Below are 18,139 nucleotides of genomic sequence, written 5' to 3' on the forward strand. Positions count from 1 at the left end.
ATGTACAATAGAAGGTGAATGTTTATACCCTTGTGGAAGTCGATTGAATGTGCATTGCATGCCATCCCACATGAAAGCAAATTTCTCCCTATCCTTTTCTTGTAAGGCAATCATGAAAAATATGTCCTTTACATCTAGTGTTGCCATCCATGGGTGTGCAGCTGCTTGTAAGGCAGCCAACAGTTTGCAATATTTGGTACATCAGCTGTTAATGGGACAGTATTAGCATTCAGGCAGCAATAATCAATTGTCAGTTGCCTCCTCTCATCTGGTTTCTGAACCGACCAGATGATCTGTATATATCAGATGAGTTATATGGGGAATGGGTTCTGGAGATAATCTGTCACTTCTCCAAGTTAGCTATGACTTCAGAAATGCTATTCCGTGCTGCAGCAGAAATTGGGTATCGCAGTATGTTAGTAATTTTTGAATCTGGGAGTGCAGGGGCTGTGTGAAGTACATGCCCTGTAGCCTCTCAAATTCAACCCCAACCCTCGGTTGGTGTAGACATTTAATCCAAATGACCACTTGTCGACGCAGGGGTCTCGGACGCCACTCACACGATCAATGTGATCAAGCAGTGCCAGTTTATTCAGGGTTCCAATCGCGCTTATATGCAAGACTTCCCCGTACACGCGAGCGCTTCTTTACAATGATTGGTTAAGACCCCGTTCTACGCATCTAACTATACAGTGTGATAGGCTAACTAGCAGAGGCTAACTAACAGTGCCCACGCGTCCTTACATTTAACAACTCTTCCTGTTTGTCTCAACTCTTTGACTCCTTATCTGACTCTCGGCTGATCTCCTTATGTCTTAGTTAGCAGTCCTTCTGCCCTTTCAGCTAGGCCTGGCGCCCTTCTGCCCTTTCATCTAGGTCTGGCGCCCTTCTGCCCTTATCTGGCTTGCTCATAGCATGACCGCTGGCCTTCAGAAACCCCACAACCACAGGTTCATCCATTTAAAACATCGAGGCCTAAGATATTTTCATTATGATCTTTAACTACAAAGAGAGTAGTCAAGATATGCCTCTCACTCAGAAGCTGTAGATTAACCTTGGAATTTTGACGTGCAACACTTGCTCCACTCATACTAGTAATTGTAACTTTTTGCCATCCAGGTTGCACATCCATTTTTTTAGCATTCTGTTGTATTAGTATTGAGAACCCTGCTCCTGTATCTATTAAAAATTTCACTAATTGTCACTGAGGACCAACAGGAATTAAGATATATGGGCCATTATCACTTATCCACTGATAAGCCTCCACTCGCCAGACAGGCAGGCCCAATTGTCTCCCCGTCATTACTTGTTTTTTGAATGCATTTCTTGCAATCCTTCTCTAAGGTGAGAGAAGGGATTGTTTCCTTTTCCAGGATCTGGGGCTGGAGGATGTATGCTCCTTCCTTTTGCCATTACCTTGTTTCTGAAATGCTTCAAAGAGACTGAGAATTATGCCTGAGGTTGTTTGTGCATATCAGCTCTTGGAATGCTTAAAGCCAGAGCTTTTCTCCATACTTCATTCCTACATTTCCTAAATTCAGCCTGTGAGGGTTGCTGCTCTTTCCTTTTGAGCTTGATTACAGTTCCCTGTTTAATGGTCTCACTCTGTGATCCTCACTTCAGTGTTTAGAGTTTGCCTTGCTGTTAGGATCACACCAACCCATCTCACAGCTGTAATTAGCTATGCCATGCATTAGCTCAGCCCAGGTGGGGAGCTGCCCATGGGGGCTGTTGGCCACCAGATAGTGTTTAAGGATGGCTGGGGCACCTCTTACCAGTGGTTTTAGCATTGCAGGATTCACTATAAGCAGATATAGGGGCATTGTCAGGCCCTCGTCCATGCATGGCCTGGATACAGCCAGCTTTTGTGACAGCAATAGATAGTTCACTTGGGGCTTATGGATGGTTCTCCTCAGTCCATTGAATCTATTCCTCCTGCCCAGTAGGCCACTTGGCTGGTGATTGAGTGGGCAGTGTCTAATGGGTCAGGTTTAGGAAAACTCCAGGACCCCAATAGCCGTTTGCTTCATCTCTCCTCAGCATTATTTGATCTCCGCTACTCAAGCAGACTTGTCACAGATATTCAGTTTCAGTTTCACCTAGTTTCCTGCTATATTTTTCTTGTAGGTTAGTTAGTTTTAAAGGGTCCCAGAGAATAGTCCTGGTGGTGTATCACACAGCACCACCTTGGAGGCCATCTGTTCTTTCTGTTTTCACTATAGGTCGAGCCTCATATACAGGAGGTTCAGGGGGATGTAAGGGGTCATTGTCATTGTATGAGCTACTATCCTCAGAATTTCCAGGACTTCTCCAAATGTCCCCATCTCAATCCTCAAGGAATACTATCAGTTTCTTTATTTGTACCACATCAGGAGGATGAGGAGCCCGTAAAAGCATCATTTCTACTTTTTCCTCCATTTTTTTGCTTCTTTTCTTGTTCGCCCTGTAATTGCTTTTGTAATTGCTGGATCTTTAAGGATAACAGCATTTCAGTGTTTTTCTTCCCTTCTATTTCTTCTCTAAGATCCTGTTCTGTTTTATTCCTCTCTTTGCCTTCTTGTTTCGCAGCTTCCAGACAATTTCCTAACATGTTACAAATAATACCCTTTCCTTTACCGTCCTTTACGGAACATCTGTCCGACTTTAAATGTTCTTCCACAGCTTCCCAATCATGCCAGTTATCACAAGCCCACTCCTCTGAGAAGCTGGGACTCAGGTTCATGCCTCCATAAATAATTAGCGATACTACTTGCCACCCTGCCGACTATGCCGCAGTGAAGATCAAACAAACACAGAGAAACACGTGGCCTTGTGCATGAGACCCATGGAGTATCCAAATGCTAACCAGGCCTGCTGCTAGTTAGCTTTATGTTGGCTATGGGCCAGTGCTTTGACCATGCTGCTCTGATTTCTGTTTTTCAAGCTCAGACACAAAATATTTAAGCTACATCTCCTTATTCATGATTTTCTGTTCCCTTGCAGGCTCCTGTATGACTAAAGCCCTGCAAAATGTTTCAAGCAGACTAAGTCCAGAACTGACTTATTGCAAGGTAAATTGAAAGCCATTGAATGTGCCATGGAGATAGGAAACAGGAATTGACTCTTTAAAGGTAGTCCAGGGGAAGTAAATATACATTTTTTTAATCCTCTAGATTGCAGTGAGGTCCCAAGGTATTTTTGGTGTGGGCCAGTGGCAGACCTTTGTGCCCATTGTGATCCATCAAGAGCAGACAATTAATTTCAGGCAAGTTGAACAAAATTCTCGTCTGGTATTTGTAGATCAATGATTTTTTCAGCTGCCAACACCACAATTGATACAATGTTGTTTTTGAAATCTCTGTTTTTTCAACTGTTTTATAAACAAGAGCGAAAAAAGACCTGCAGTCTTGAAATTCTCTGTCTTGAAGCACAGCTAAAATCAGTTTTGAATATGTTGAGTGTGCCATGTCAGGTTATATGAATTTGTCTGTGGGTAGATCACAAGTATATTCTGTGAGATACTGTGGGTCTAACAACTGGGCTTATTCAGTCTCTTCATTTCTTAATGCCTTAATAATTTTCTTAACTGTAGAATTGAAATAATTTTTTTACCTCAGCATGCACTTGGTTGTTATCACTGAAGAAGATCTATAGGAACAATGGATGTGTAAACTCATATTTCTCTAGATAATTCAAACTACCTTCTTTGCTATAGTAAATCACAAGCAGAGAAGTATGAGGCTAGTAGGTGAAAGGCAGGACTTCAGTTCGCTGCTCTGACAGCTGGTTACTGTGGTATATTCAGTGGGATTTCTCATGTTTGCAACAGCTTGTAAGGGGCAGTCTCATATCCACTTGCCTCTTTTCATTAGTAGTCATAAACCTGGATGTAAGGCATGGCAGCTATGGTGGCAGCATAGGTAAGTCAGGCATGCCAAAAATATGCTCACCCTAAACTAACCTCCAGGAGTTTGGTGTGGATTTGTAAAGGGTTAAAAAAAATCATGTTAAAGCCTAACTGCACCACTGCCTGTCTGTTCAACAGGAATATTTCTATTGACTTCAGTTGAAACTAAGTCATAACAGCAGCAAACACATTTGACAATGTGCACCTCTTGCTCTGAGCTGGGTTGTTGCTTGACAGTGAAAGAGCAACAGGAGAAAAAGTTCTTTTGATCCAAATCTGACCATTTATTTGGGGTTGGTGAGCGCTAAATAAACTTACTGTTTATCTTCTTCTTGCTCTCTTTGATCACACTCTTCATCTCCAAGTGAGTGTTGCTCTGGTTTCTACAGACTGCAGCATCCTACTTCATCCACATCTCCAAACGTGGAGTTCATTCAGATCTCGAAGGGAAGGGCTCTGAAGCTTACGCTCGTGCCGGAGCACCTTGTGTAGAGGCGAACAACTGTGGCAAAAGCCACCAAACAAGAAAGTGTAGACTGCGAGAGGCAGCCCCAGTGCCGACCCCGGCGTGGGCAGGGCTGAGCTCCGGCCAGAGGCGGCCCTGACTCAGCGGGGGCGGAGCCAGCAGGGCAGGCAGGATTTCAAAAGCTGCCCCTAGGGAACGCGAGCGACCAGGAGCGTGGCGCGGCAGTTAGTGCGGAGTCTCCTCCCAGGTGTGAGAATGAATTCTCTCCACAGACTCTTCCACCAGCAGGAGATCAGGTGAAACCATGGTCTCCACTCAGCAGAGAGCTTCCAGCAGGACGACTGTGGTGACACAGTCTGAATCACCACAGAAACATGCAGCGGTCCAGGTTTCTAGCTGTGAGGAATGTCTGAGCCTCTCCATGTTACCGGGGAGTAGCAAAAACATCGCCTGCCTTAGGTGTGAGCAGGTGGACAACCTGCTCAGCCTGGTGGTGGAGCTAAAGGAGGAGGTAGAAAGGCTGAGGGCCTTCAGGGAATGTGAAAGAGACTGGTGGAACTGCATTCTTCCCAGGAAAGTCACTCAAAGAACCCCCCAATTCTGTCTGTAAATCCACTACCCTCTTGCCATAGGGCAGAGGGAGCAGAATTTAACAGTATCGAGGGATGATCAACAATGGAAACAGGTCCCTACTCGAGGCAGCAGGAGAACCCTTCCACGGCCTGCCTCACCTCCACCAGTGACCACGTTCAACAGGTACAAGGCCCTGGAACTTGGGGATCAGATATATCATATATCATGAACCAAGGCCCATCTAGAGACCTGTCTGCAGAGAGGCAGTCAGGTCCACGCCCTGAGGCTGTTCCCCCTAAGGAGAAAAGGAGCACCCGGAAGAAGCGGCGGGCGATTGTCGTGGGTGACTCCTTGCTGCAGGGCACGGAGGCACCGATATGTAGACCGAACCCCGTATCCAGAGAGGTCTGATGCTTGCCAGGGGCCCAAATAAAGGATGTTACAGAAAGGCTCCCAAGGCTTGTCCAGGAGTCTGACTATCACCCCTGGTATTGTTTCATGTGGGCACTAATGATGCCATGGAGGAACTGAGGGATTTCAGAGCCCTAGGGATGTCTGTCAAAGCTATGGGAGCCCAGGTAGCGTTCTCCTCTATCCTACCAATGAGGGGAATGGATTCAAGGAGGAGAAGGTGGATATGGCAGATTAACAACTGGCTGCGCTGCTGGGCTTGGCAACAGGGTTTTGGCTTCTATGACCATGGGACTCTGTTTGATGACCACCAGCTGGTGGGGAATGAAGGGAACCACCTCAGCAAGAGGGGCACATGTCTCTTTGCCAAAAGGGTGGCAAACCTGGTTAGGAGGGCTTTAAACTAGATGAGAGGGGGGAAGAGGAGTGTCACACAGACAGGGTGATCAGTACCACACAGCCAAAGTCAAACGACATCCAGCAGGTGCATGGTAGTGGGGAAGTGAGAATATGATTATAGAGACTCCTCTTTCACCCTTCCTGGGGAACCTGCAGGCTCGATTACTTCCCTGAAATGCCTGTACACCAATGCGCAAAGCACGGGGGATAAGCAGGAGGAAGCGGAGATCTGTGTGCAGTCCCAGCGTCATGATCTCATTGGAATCACAGAGACATGGTGGGATAGCTTACATGACCGGAATGCTGCCATGGAAGTCTATGTGCTCTTTAGGAAGGACAGGCTGGAAAGGCGAGGTGGTGGATTTGCTCTTTATGTGAGGGAGCAACTGGAATGCATGGAGCTCAACCTGAGGGGTGGATGATGAGTGAGTTCAGAGCTTGTGGGTAAGGATTAGAGGGCAGGCTAATGTGGGAGACACTGTGGTGGGTGTCTGCTGCAGGCCATGTGACCAGGTTGAGGAAGTTGATGAGGCCTTCTATAGTCAGCTGGATGTTGCCTCATGGTCACAGACTCTGGTTCTCATGGGGGACTTCAACCACCCTGACATCAACTGGAAGGACAACACAGCCAGGCCCAACAGTCCTGGAGGTTCCTGCAGTGTGTTGATGAAAACTTTTTGACACAAGTTGTGGAGGAGCCAACAAGGAGAGGTGGACTACTGGACCTCGTATTAACAAATGGAGAGGGACTTGCTGGAGATGTGAAGGTGGGGGGTAGCCTTGGCTGCAGTGACCATGAGTTAGTGGAGTTCAGGATCCAACAAGGAGGAGGCAGGGCTGTTAAGTAGCCTTGCAACAATGGACTTCAGGAGGGCCAACTTTAGCCTCTTCAGAGACCTCCTCAGAAGACTCCCATGGGCTAGAGCTCTAGAAGGAAGGGGGGCCCAAGACAGCTGGTTAGTTTTCAAGCAGCACTTCCTCCACGCCCAGCAACAGTGCATCCCTGTGTGTAAGAAGTCAGGCAGAGGGGGCAGGAGACCTGCGTGGATGAGCAAGGAGCTTGTGGCAATGCTCAAGCAGAAGAAGGTGGTATACAGAATGTGGAAAAAAGGACAGGCCCCTGGGAGAAATGCAGGAACATTGTCAGGGAATGCAGAAATGTGACAGGGAAAGCAAAGGCACGTTTGGAATGCAATCTGGCAAGGGCTGTTAAAAATAACAAGAAAAACTTCTTCAAGTATATTAACAGCAAAAGGAAGATCAGGGAAAATGTGGGTCTGCTGGTGAATGGGGTGGGCACCCTGGTTACGAATAACACAGAAAAAGCAGAGTTGCTGAATGCCTTCTTTGCTTCGGTGTTTACCAAGGGCAGCGCTTTAGAGTCCCAGGCCCTAGGGACAAAAGAAGAAGCCTGGAGAGAGGAGGACATGCCCTGGGTAGAGGAAGACTGGGTCAGAGAGCACCTAAGGAAACTCGATACCTACAAATCCATGGGCCCTGATGGGATGCACCCCAGAGTTCTGCATGAGTTGGCACATGTCATAGCTAAGCCGCTCTCCATCATCTTTGAAAGATCCTGGAGAACGGGGAAGGTGTCAGAGAACTGGAAGAAAGCCCGTGTCACGTCAGTCTCAAAAAAGGCAAGAAGGAGGACCCAGGCAACTACAGGCCAGTGAGCCTCACCTCCATCCCCGGAAAAGCAATAGAACGGCTCATACTGACCGTTGTCTCCAGGCACATGGAGACATGTCTCCAGGCACATGGAGATAAGGTGCTCAAGAGTAGTCAGCATGGATTCACCAAGGGGAAATCATGCTTGACTAACGTGAGAGCCTTCTATGATGGAATGACCAGCTGGATAGATGAGGGCAGAGTGGTGGATGTCATCTATCTTGACTTCACCAAGGCTTTTGACACCATCCCTCACAACATCCTCCTGGGCAAGCTCCGGAAGTGTGGAATAGATGAGTGGACAGTGAGGTGGATTAGGAACTGGCTGGATGACAGAACTCAGAGGGTGGTGATCAGCGGTGTAGAGTCTAGCTGGAGGCCTGTAGGTAGCGTTGTCCCCGGGGGTCAGTCCTCAGTCCAATCCTGTTCAATTTATTCATCAATGACCTGGATGAGGGCACAGAGTGCTCCCTCAGCAAGTTTGCTGATGATACAAAACTGGGAGGAGTAGCCGATACCCCAGAGGGCTGCGCTGCCATCCAGAGGGACCTGGACAGACTGGACAAATGGGCCACGAAAAACCGCATGAAATTCAGCAAGGCCAAGTGCAAGGTTCTGCACCTGGGAAGAAATAACTCCAGACACCAGTACAGGCTGGGGATCGACCTTCTGGAGAACAGCTGTGCAGAGAAAGACCTGGGCGTCATGGTGGACGACAAGTTGACCATGAGGCAGCAGTGTGCCCTCATGGCCAAGAAGACCAATGGGATCCTGGGGTGCATAGAGAAGAGTGTCTCCAGCAGGTCGAGGGAGGTGATCCTGCCCCTCTCCTCAGTCCTGGTGAGGCCACATCTGGAGCACTGTGTCCAGGTCTGGACTCCACAGTACAAAAGGGATGTGGAGCTGCTGTGTAGCGCAGGGCTACAAGGATGATCAGTGTCCTGGAACATCTGCCCTATGAGGAAAGGCTGAGGGAGTTGGGCCTGTTCAGCCTGGAGAAGAGAAGGCTGAGAGGGGATCTAATCAGTGTCTATAAGTACCTCAAGGGAGGCAGTGAGGAGGATGGTGCTGGCCTCTTTTCACTGGTGGCCACCGACAGCACTAGAGGTAATGGCCACAAACTAAAGCTCCAAAAGTTCTACAGGGACTTAAGGAAAAATTTCTTAACAGTGAGAGTGACAGAGGTTGCCCAGAGAGGTTGTGGAGTCTCCTTCTGTGGAGATCTTCAAAACCCGCTTGGACGCAGTCCTGTGCCATGTGCTCTAGATGACCCTGTTTGTGCAGGGGGGTTGGACTAGATGACCTCTAGAGGTCCCTTCCAACCTTAGGCATTCTATGATTCTATGGTTTACTGCAACAATGCTTTCCTTATAAAGATTCTTTCTTTTAATTCTGTGACTTCCTCAATTCTTTCCTACAAATGAAAAGTTGTTTTCTGTATATGAATGTTTTACTGTGCTATCCTGTTGTGTCCCAGCTTTGGAGGCAAAATTAAATATTGTTGCACATATGGAACCAGAGTTAAGCCTTTGGGAGAAAAAGTGAGAAAGAACGCCAAAAGCGCTCTGGAGAGCCTTGCTTGCAGTTGCTTAGGAGGAGGAGAGGAGTTAAGGAGAAGTCATTGTCACAACCATGGCAGCTGTTTCCTCTTGCCCATATCCTTTTCCACCTTTCTAATCAGCAGCCACGATCCTAGCTTCCCAGGGCTCTGCCCTGTCTGTAACACTTAGCAACTTTTGTCTTTGCCACTACCACAGAGCCATTTCTACTATTTTATTACGTTTTTGCGTGCTGGTTGCCTGGTCATAGTCATACTTCAAAAGAGCATTTAAAACGGCAACAAAGACAAAGCAGATGAAATTTTAATAGGGACTATCAGTCAAAGTTAAAGTTTTCAAGGAAGGCCAGATTCAAATTTCCTATCCAAGTAAAACTCAAGTTACTTCAAGTTACTTTTCTCATCTTTTTTAAGCTGAAATAATTGATTAGAATGACCCTTTTAAAATATTTAAGTAGGGATAGGCATATTCTGTTCACCTTTAGTTTAAATGTCATTGACTGCAGTACTCTGGGAATATTTTCTTCAAGGGGTACTTTGTGAGTTAGGGGGGAAATCTAAGTCCCACATCTCTGGATCCTCCAGCACTTGAGCAGGTTTTGAGATATGATGCACTGTCCAAATTTAAATGACTGTGGGTTAGCTCCACTTTGAACTGCAAATGTGAATGGATTCGGTCACTTTATGGATGCTGCATGAGCTGAGCTGAGCTATGTGTGCCTAGTGTGTCCATGTATGTTCATGTAAAACTGAGATCCCCCTTTAACCCAGGCTTGATACCTATAAGCTATATTTATCCCCTTCCTCACCTCCGCCCTTTTTTTTTTTTTGGTGCTCTTAGATAGAATGAAAGTGATATGGTAATTAACAAGACTGTTAGTGAAAGTGGTTACGTGGTAATGTACACTACTATGTACCTATAAAACATGTTGTAAACAACAACTATTAACTAGTTTCAGACTTGCCAAATATAATTTCTCAGCAGAAAAGAAGTGAAAAAAAAGAAAAAACAATAAAGAAAAAAATCAGAAAAAAACAGCAGTTCTGGATGCTTCTGAGGAGCTCTAGGCTGATAACCATTTGGGGTAAAGTGTACTATGATAAGAAAAAGCCCACAGAAAGCAGCTGATGATTTTTTCTGAGAAAAGACAAGGAAGTTCAGCTGGTGGGCCTGTAAAAAAAAGGATTTGTATAATAAAGATGAATTTTGTAAAATTTGGAGGAAAATACTGACTATTTATACTGACTATTACAGTTTGTGAATTCCAGCAATACTCTGGGATCTTATGGGGTCGCACAGTGCCATCCTCTGCGCCATGGTGGTAGTTAGCAGAAAACTCTTGGATAGGTAACATGCATTTAAATATGTAGTAGGTAACTTGTGGCAGAGGTGATCTTGGTTATGTAGGCTCTATTTTCATGAGGACAGCTGTCTGCTGCAGTTAAAGTTTTTAAGCAGTTTCCTTTGCTGTTGGACAGCTTTCTACAGTAGCAATACTGAGGTGTGTGAGGTGGTTTTGGCTAAGCTTTTACCCTCGTTGTGGAGAGGTACATCTTCCTTTCAGGAATCACAAGGCAAATGACAGAAACATAGCACTTTTTTTTTTTTTTTTCCCCCCAAGCAAAGCAATGATAAGCTCATTCAAGAAGAGAGAGGCAGGATAGCTTATTTTCAGGGAGAGAAGAGGGCTCACACTTCTAAGAAAGCCTCCTGGCCACCACATATTTTCATGAGAAAAAAAAAAAAAAAAGATTAATAATGCAGAAGATGATGTGTGACTGGAGCAGTCCTTGGAGCAGCAAATGTGACCTCTCATTCTTTTCCACTTTCTCACAGAATGACAGAATCACAGAATGGTTGAGGTTGAAGGGGACCTCTGGAGATCATCTTGCCCAACTCCCCTGGCAGGATCACCTACAGCACACTGCCTGGGACCCTGTCCAGACAGCTATGTTTTACCAAAGGAGGCAACTGCCCCTCTTCCCCCTCAAACTCTTCTTCTTCTCATGTGATTGATAGACAGTAGCAGCAAGTTAGTTGTTGGAGCAAGTCTGTCAGGCATGCTCAGAGCAGTACCTCTGGCTGAAAGTTTTAAACAATACGCATAGTGAGCTAGTCATTACTAATATATTCTGGGAATGTTAAGTATATTGAATCTGATCTGTTTAATTACTTTTGCCTTTGATCTGTTTAATTACTTTTGCCTTATCCTTGCATGGTAAAGGAAACTGGCTGTCACATTTGTATCTCTTGAGCATCGTAGGAGCCAATAAAATTTGCTTCAGCTATGCAAAATAACTTTCCCAGTGTTTTTACTATCCATGGAATTTTCAGCTATGACAGAACAACTCAAGGCATTAAATTATACTCTCTTACCATCCAAGTACTTGTTCATATGTATAGAACTCTCTCTTACTTATACGTATAGTTTGAATGAGACTGTCATCAAGCCGTCATTGGCCAGAAGGATTCAAGGGTCTTTCATGGTGGCAGGAAGTTTTAAAGTTTTTTAAACTTTAATATATTGTATCCTTTCAAAATCTAAATGTACGTTTATGAACTGTGGTTGCATACTTGGGCAGGGTAGCTTAGATCTGATTCCAGAACATGGTCATTGGTCACATTGGAAATTCTGGGTCTAGTTTTCCACTTCATATTAAAATAGTATTTAAATGTAAATATTAAATAAGTAATGAGAAAGCCATAGATGATGAGTACTTAATATTTCATGTACTTTATACCTTCATATATGTCATCTCCTTTTTGATAATTTATTTCTTTTACATTTGCAGAACTGGAGAGATTGAAATATCTTATTGTGTCCATTGTCATTTTCCTGGCACAGTCAAAAACTTTTCTCTTGCATTCTCTGTGGGAGTAATAGTAATCATTTTTTAAATGTTGCTTTCAAACACCATTGTAAATTTACATCTGACTCTTGGTTTCACTGCTATTATACAGCTAATCTCTTGCATATCTGAAGGATTTACAATGACTGTTTTTATTTTCTGTGGCCATGCTTTTATCTTATTTTTTCTCATATTGAAGGACTGTGCAGTAACCAGTTATACTTCATGAGTTACTTTCACATATTTGTTAATGCCATAGTGTTTGACCCTTGAAGTGCTTTATATATAGAATATCTGATGAAAGGTGGGCCAGAAATGTTTACATTTGAGCTTTTTGGTTTGCAAATATTTGCAAATTCAAAAACCTGTTTATGACAAGTTTGCTTTTAATTCCTGGGGCTATTTCTATTGCTATTGATTTAAAATTTTTGCATAATCCTTACTTTGGACATTTAGGTTATGTTACATACCTTAACCATACAGTATAGTTAATTTAATTGCCTTGAGAATTTGTACTAAGTAAATTTAGAGTCTATAAAAAACCACTATTTTCTTGTGGATTAAGCAGCTATAATGAAGTATATTTGACCGTTTCTGAGTATTTGTTGGATGTGCATCGTAGAAAAGGACATCCTAAATACCAAATATGTAGACTCTGATCCTCATTTTTCTAGAAGACCATTCCTACTGAAAAGCAACCACATGATGTGCATCAGTATAAAACTAAGAGTAGAATAAGACCACCGTGATTATGCACAATAAAATACAGTGCTTTGTCATAAGTTTGATCACTGTAGTTCTTACAGATATTTGTCTCTTGCTTTGAATAAGGTCTCCAATTCATCAAACCCCGAGAAATTACTTACATCTACTTATTGTTACTCTATAACATTATTGTCAGGGAAAGGATTAACTTTTTTTTTAAAGGTTAACTTTTAGGTGCATGAGACTAGCAGAATTGAGGCTTTTCACTGCTGATGTGAAGAGAGAAATGAATAGAGTATTGCTTTATGAGAATCTTCTAAGATTGTAATTGACTGACTAGCATAGGAAGGCACAAACATCTTGTTTATTCCAGTCACTTTATGTCTTCCCCTTTTCTCTCTTTTGCTATGGAAGATGGCATAAATTTTTAATTCCTTATGAGCAGCCCTTTAGGTTTCCTGTGTCACCAGGGTACATAGGTCTGTGCAGATAGAATAACTCAGAATGTGACAATGGAGAAATCTGTAAATGACGAAAATATCTCCCAGGGCAAACACGTTTTTTTTTCTCCTTTGCCTCAATAAATTGTTGCAGTTCTGAATTAAAAACAAATCCCTCTCTTCTTCCAATAGACTTTTCTAACCTCAACAAGGAGAAGATGGTTATAAACCATCTTGCTAAAAATAAAACTGCCTTAAGAGGACTTAAGTTCAGACACAAAGTAAGTGTCGTGGATAGGTGCTCCCAGTGATGGTAGTAGTCAGTTTTGGGCCTTCTTCTTTGGAGCTGAACAACACTGAAAAGCAGCCTACTACACTGCCTTCAGACATGTCTAATTCATTCTCTCAGAAGAAGAGATGTGTTCAGTTCTCAGCAACAATAAAGGAAGATCTTTGCCTGTCCTCCCAAACCAAATCCCATTAGGTGTCAAAGTAAATAAAGAAAGGTAGACTTTCCACTGTATCCTGTTGTGGTTATATTAACAAGATATCCTAAATCGATGCCTTTCAAACATTCTCACTAAAAAAAATAACCCTTAAGTTGACATGTCTCATCTGTGGCTTGTGCAAAATAAGACATTTTTTCTTGGCTATTTTTAAAAATATGTACCAATGTTTTTATTGTTTTCTTCCGTAGGTTGGACTCTGGGTGCTGCAAAGCTATAATGTTGGGATGCTGCAAATTATATTGTTTAATCTTCTCATTACAGAGTTGTTTAAGTTTTTCTCTGGGCAGGGAATACAGCAGTTATGGATTTTCAAATGGAAGATCCAGACCTGGTAAATGCATGGTCAACCCTTAGAAAATCAAAATACTTTCTCTAGAAAAGTAGGAACTGAACCATTGGCCAAAGTCTGTCCATCTATCTTCCTGTTTTTCTGAAGTGTTTTTATAAATTGTTTTCATAACTCAGATAAATGGTAAAGTTTAGTAACGACACGAACAATGATCATTGTATTTATGCTTAATATCTGTAATAGCTAAGGAATGGGCCCAAACTAGAGATATTTCTCTTTTTCCTGTGAACTGTGTTGCTTTTAGCATATGAATAGCCAATTATTGTCGTGAACATGAGACCATTGTCTGTTTTAAAGGAGATAGGAACTTAGTTTCAGTAGCTGCAGAGAGTTTCAGTGAAATAGCACTATTCATTGCCTTTTGTGTAATTTAGAAGGCAGATCAGCCAGATACTTCTACAAGTGTAATATAATTGTTCATGGGAAATACTCTGAAGTTTCCTCCAATGTGATAAAACATTTACTACTCTTCAAGCTCCATGAGTCTGTGTTGTGCTATGCTGAATCTGATAGAAAACCCAATTGAGGGGAAGAACTGATCCTCTGGGCTGGGATACTGTTTTTTGGTAGTGGCAAAAATCACCTCTTCATTCAAAGGTTAATGACCAAAAGTTGATGCACACTCAGTGTGTTGTCAGGTCTGCATATAGGTGAGTAGTTGTCCCTGTTGGTGATGCCATTATAAAGGCTTGATTCAAATGGAACTCTGCTCAGGCCAAACCCCAAAAAACTCATGTAACTAGATATTTGTGGTAGTTCATACCAGTGTGGTCCCCTGCTAAGTATACTAGACATATGAATAAAACCAACATTTTTTATCACGTGATGTGGGTTTTGTTTGTTTGTTTGTTTTCCGTTGTCAAAAGACTGGTTGTACTTTCAGACTTAATTACATTCATATGAAATACTTGACATGGATTTCATCCAGTTCTACAGCTTTCTTAAGGACAGTTCACAGCCACTTGCAGGAGATCGTCTTTTCTTCCCCAGAGGTTATTGCTGCAGTACTGCACTGAGTATCTGCCACAAAGAAAGAGGTAAATGTAACTAGACACTGCCTCCTCCTAGTCCATAGGGAATTTGTTCTGTGATAGAGCAGAAGCAAGGCCACTTAAAGTTATATCAAACCAAATTGTTATCTTGGCTGGAAATCAGTAGGGGAGGAGAGAAAGGAATCTGATCCTGCTATAGCGTGTTTTCCTGCCCTTCTCACCTCATGGTTCCAAGATACCAGAAGACGGATGCATTTGAAAGGATTTACTTCTTTTCTATTCAATGTCTCATTCAATTCCTGCACTCTCCTAAGAAGTTTATGAGAAGATATTTTCAAAGGTATCTCTAAGGTGTTTTTGTATCTCTTACTTGCTTCATGAAGCTCACTGCAGCTACGAATGTTGCATGTTTATCTCCAGATTACTCCACAGAACTCTTTCTCCTTGATTTGGTGGATGAAAAGGAAAGTCCTTCTACAAAGATTTTTTTTCAACAAAGGAAGAATTCTGTCTGTTTTACAGTCCCACTGAAAGAGAGTCATGAGACAGCAGTTACTAAAAAGACCCCTTTCTCTCACCAGATGCATTTTTTTTAATCTTGCTGAGTGAAACAAAGGTGACACATGATTTGTTTCTTCTGACTTGTCACTATGAGAGCACTTTCGACAGTGAGTGCTTCCACTTATCTCTCCGAAAGACCCATCTCTCATTCAAAGGCCCACTATCTATAATCCAGGTGTCAAACATCACTATGTAAGATCCTTGGCCTTCCCTATAGTTTGTTGGGCTCTGACCACTGCTTCTCACTTTCTTATTTGCTCTCATGCCTTTTGTCTGCCCTACAAAGCCTTTGTTTTCAGCTAGCTTATTTTAAACTACAGGCTTAATCTGATCTCTCTTGCCTGCTTGCTTCATCTTTCTCTCCTAGTCTAGATGACCTGGATGATTTCTGGAGGAAAGCAAGGGTATTGCAAACATTATGGATGCTGTCACCATAAACTCCATATCAGCGGTGATTCAACGTGCAGAAACGAGATGGATCTCAACTGCTGAAGCATACTGCACGTGCATGTATGCTATAGGCAATAGTGGCAGGTAAGTGAATTGTCTTTCTGCAAAAAAAAAAAAGGATTATTATTAATCTGTTTATGATTACGATGACTATAGTAATGTCGGATGATGACAAAAGCATTATCTCTGCCACACCCATGCACCACTTCTCTTTCATTTTTATTCTAACTAAGATTAAAAATTGTCCTATATATATTAAAAAAAGTTTTCTCTGTGAAAATGCCTATCTTATCCATCAGGTAAAAGAGATCCAAAGGGAGGACAGTCATTCTCAGGCTATACACAAATGGTCACTCTTCAAAACTGTAAATATGACAGAGATAAAAGCACTTCCAATCAGGAGATAAGGTCAGCTCTGACTTTCTCCAGTACTTAAAGACCAGAAGTACTTGCAGAATAAAAATGTCACCTGATAAGAGACACATAATTTTGCATGGAACCACTACGCACTGATGTGTGCCAATGCTGTATTATTAACAAACTCAAATGCATGGATATGTCACATACATGCCTATGTAACTCTGAGCTATGTTACCCCTATATAACAAAACCATTTCTATTTCTACAGCTTATCTCTGTGTGAAAGCTGTCTTTTTTAACAGGACACCAGGAAATGGAACCAGGATCATGTGCACAATAGGTTTTTTTCTACTCTGATAAGAAATCCAGGCATAAGTGCAGGTTGACAGATTAGTTGTGCCGACAGGCAAGCAAAGGGAAAGACAAACTTTAATCTTCAGTGGTATTAAGGAGAAAACAAATTATTACATGGCTTTGTCCTGAAATATGGGGCTTGGGAACTTCTGACAGAAGATATAACTATTCCAGGACTGGGTCTGACACCCTAAAAATCTTTCTTCCTGAGTTTTCTCAAACATAAAGGTAAGTGCTGCATGCCTCATAAACCTATCTTGTAGTCTGACTTGCTGTAGTGCAATTGTTATGTGACTGATGAGCCCAAAAACCTTTGGATTCAAGTTGATTTCAGGGAAATTTCAGGGACTGATTCAGGGAAAATTGGAGAGTCTGGATTTGAAGGAAGGATCAATTCTGAAAACCTCGAAATGCAATGAATTCTCCGTTTCAGCCCATGTAGTAGAAGCATACAAGATTTGATGTGTCAAGTCAATAGGTATTTTATTTGCTTCAGAATTGCAGATTGAAACTATTGTTTCTAGGCTTTTACAATCCACACTTGAGTAAAGACAAGTCTTCTGAACAGTGTAAATTCAGCTAATAGACTAGGAGTAACCAAATGAGGTTTGTGGGGTCCAGATTCAGATCATAGAGAAGGATGCGGTCCTTCATGCAAAAAGGAGCAGAACTGGGGAGCTTTTTGACAAATGGTGGAGTATATGCAAGAAATTTATACGGAAATAAGGGGAGACCTGACAAGCACTAATAAAAGAGATTTATTTATTTTTAGTTGGTAACTGTTTTTCATTATTTTTAGATTTGCAGATCTTCTAAACGTTGTTCATGGAGGTGAAAATAGCATTTCAGTAAGTATCAGCTTACTGACAACTTACTAGTTTCCTAGTGAACTTGGTGGACTTCTCAGAACTACTCTGCAGACAGTCTGTGCAATTCTCATAACTTCTTAGACTTCCTTGAATAATAGCTTGACTAGCTGGACAGATATTACTGTGTAGAGTCCATCCTTACTCTTCAGATTTATTGTAAACATCAAAAATCAAATCCTGAGGAACTAGTATGGCAGTAGTCAGTATGGCATTATTAATATCAGGGAGATTAGGAATGCTCTTAAGGGAAAGATTGGAGCTCTATGGCTTATTATCTTTGTGGCTTGACCAAATTTGTAATCTATAATGACCAAACACAAATAGCTGAACTGAAATGGTGGTGTTCCTGGTGATTCCATCAGCTAACGTGAGGTCTGTGTAGCACTTACTTCATCCTTTAAAAGGGAATAAATCATATTCTATCCCCCAGACCCAGCTAAACCAATGTAACTGGAATATTTGCCTCTGAATGGAACAGACAATTTGTCTGCTTTGTGCACGTGAACCTGTCTTAATAGCCCAGGTTATCTCCTGGGTGATGATTTGTATACTCACAGGAGAATCATTTCTTTGCATATTAATATATATAAAATATTTTTTGATATTTTGATGCAGACCAGAAAAGAACCCTCATTATGTCCCTTGGATTTCCTCTTCTTTAAATGCCCCCGGCCTTTTCCTTCCTTTAATCCTTTTCATTTCACACCTTCCCTTCTCATTTCCTTAGACTTGGCTG

At 42.5% G+C, this 18,139-nt stretch overlaps 1 long non-coding RNA gene across 1 annotated transcript in view; it reads left to right on the forward strand.

Annotated features, from left to right (window-relative positions):
- Window positions 1-6,694: 6,694 nt before the first annotated feature.
- Window positions 6,695-18,139, forward strand: part of LOC148594939 (uncharacterized) — a 45,179-nt gene continuing 33,734 nt past the window's right edge. Inside the window, exon 1 of the long non-coding RNA XR_015913285.1 lies at window positions 6,695-6,751. This is a non-coding gene — a long non-coding RNA (uncharacterized LOC148594939). The remainder of the gene's footprint in view (window positions 6,752-18,139) is intronic.

This window comes from Tinamus guttatus, unplaced genomic scaffold (assembly GCF_059628265.1).
Source record: "Tinamus guttatus ecotype Peru unplaced genomic scaffold, ASM5962826v1 Tinamus_guttatus_pri_ptg000182l, whole genome shotgun sequence".
Taxonomy (NCBI): domain Eukaryota; kingdom Metazoa; phylum Chordata; class Aves; order Tinamiformes; family Tinamidae; genus Tinamus; species Tinamus guttatus.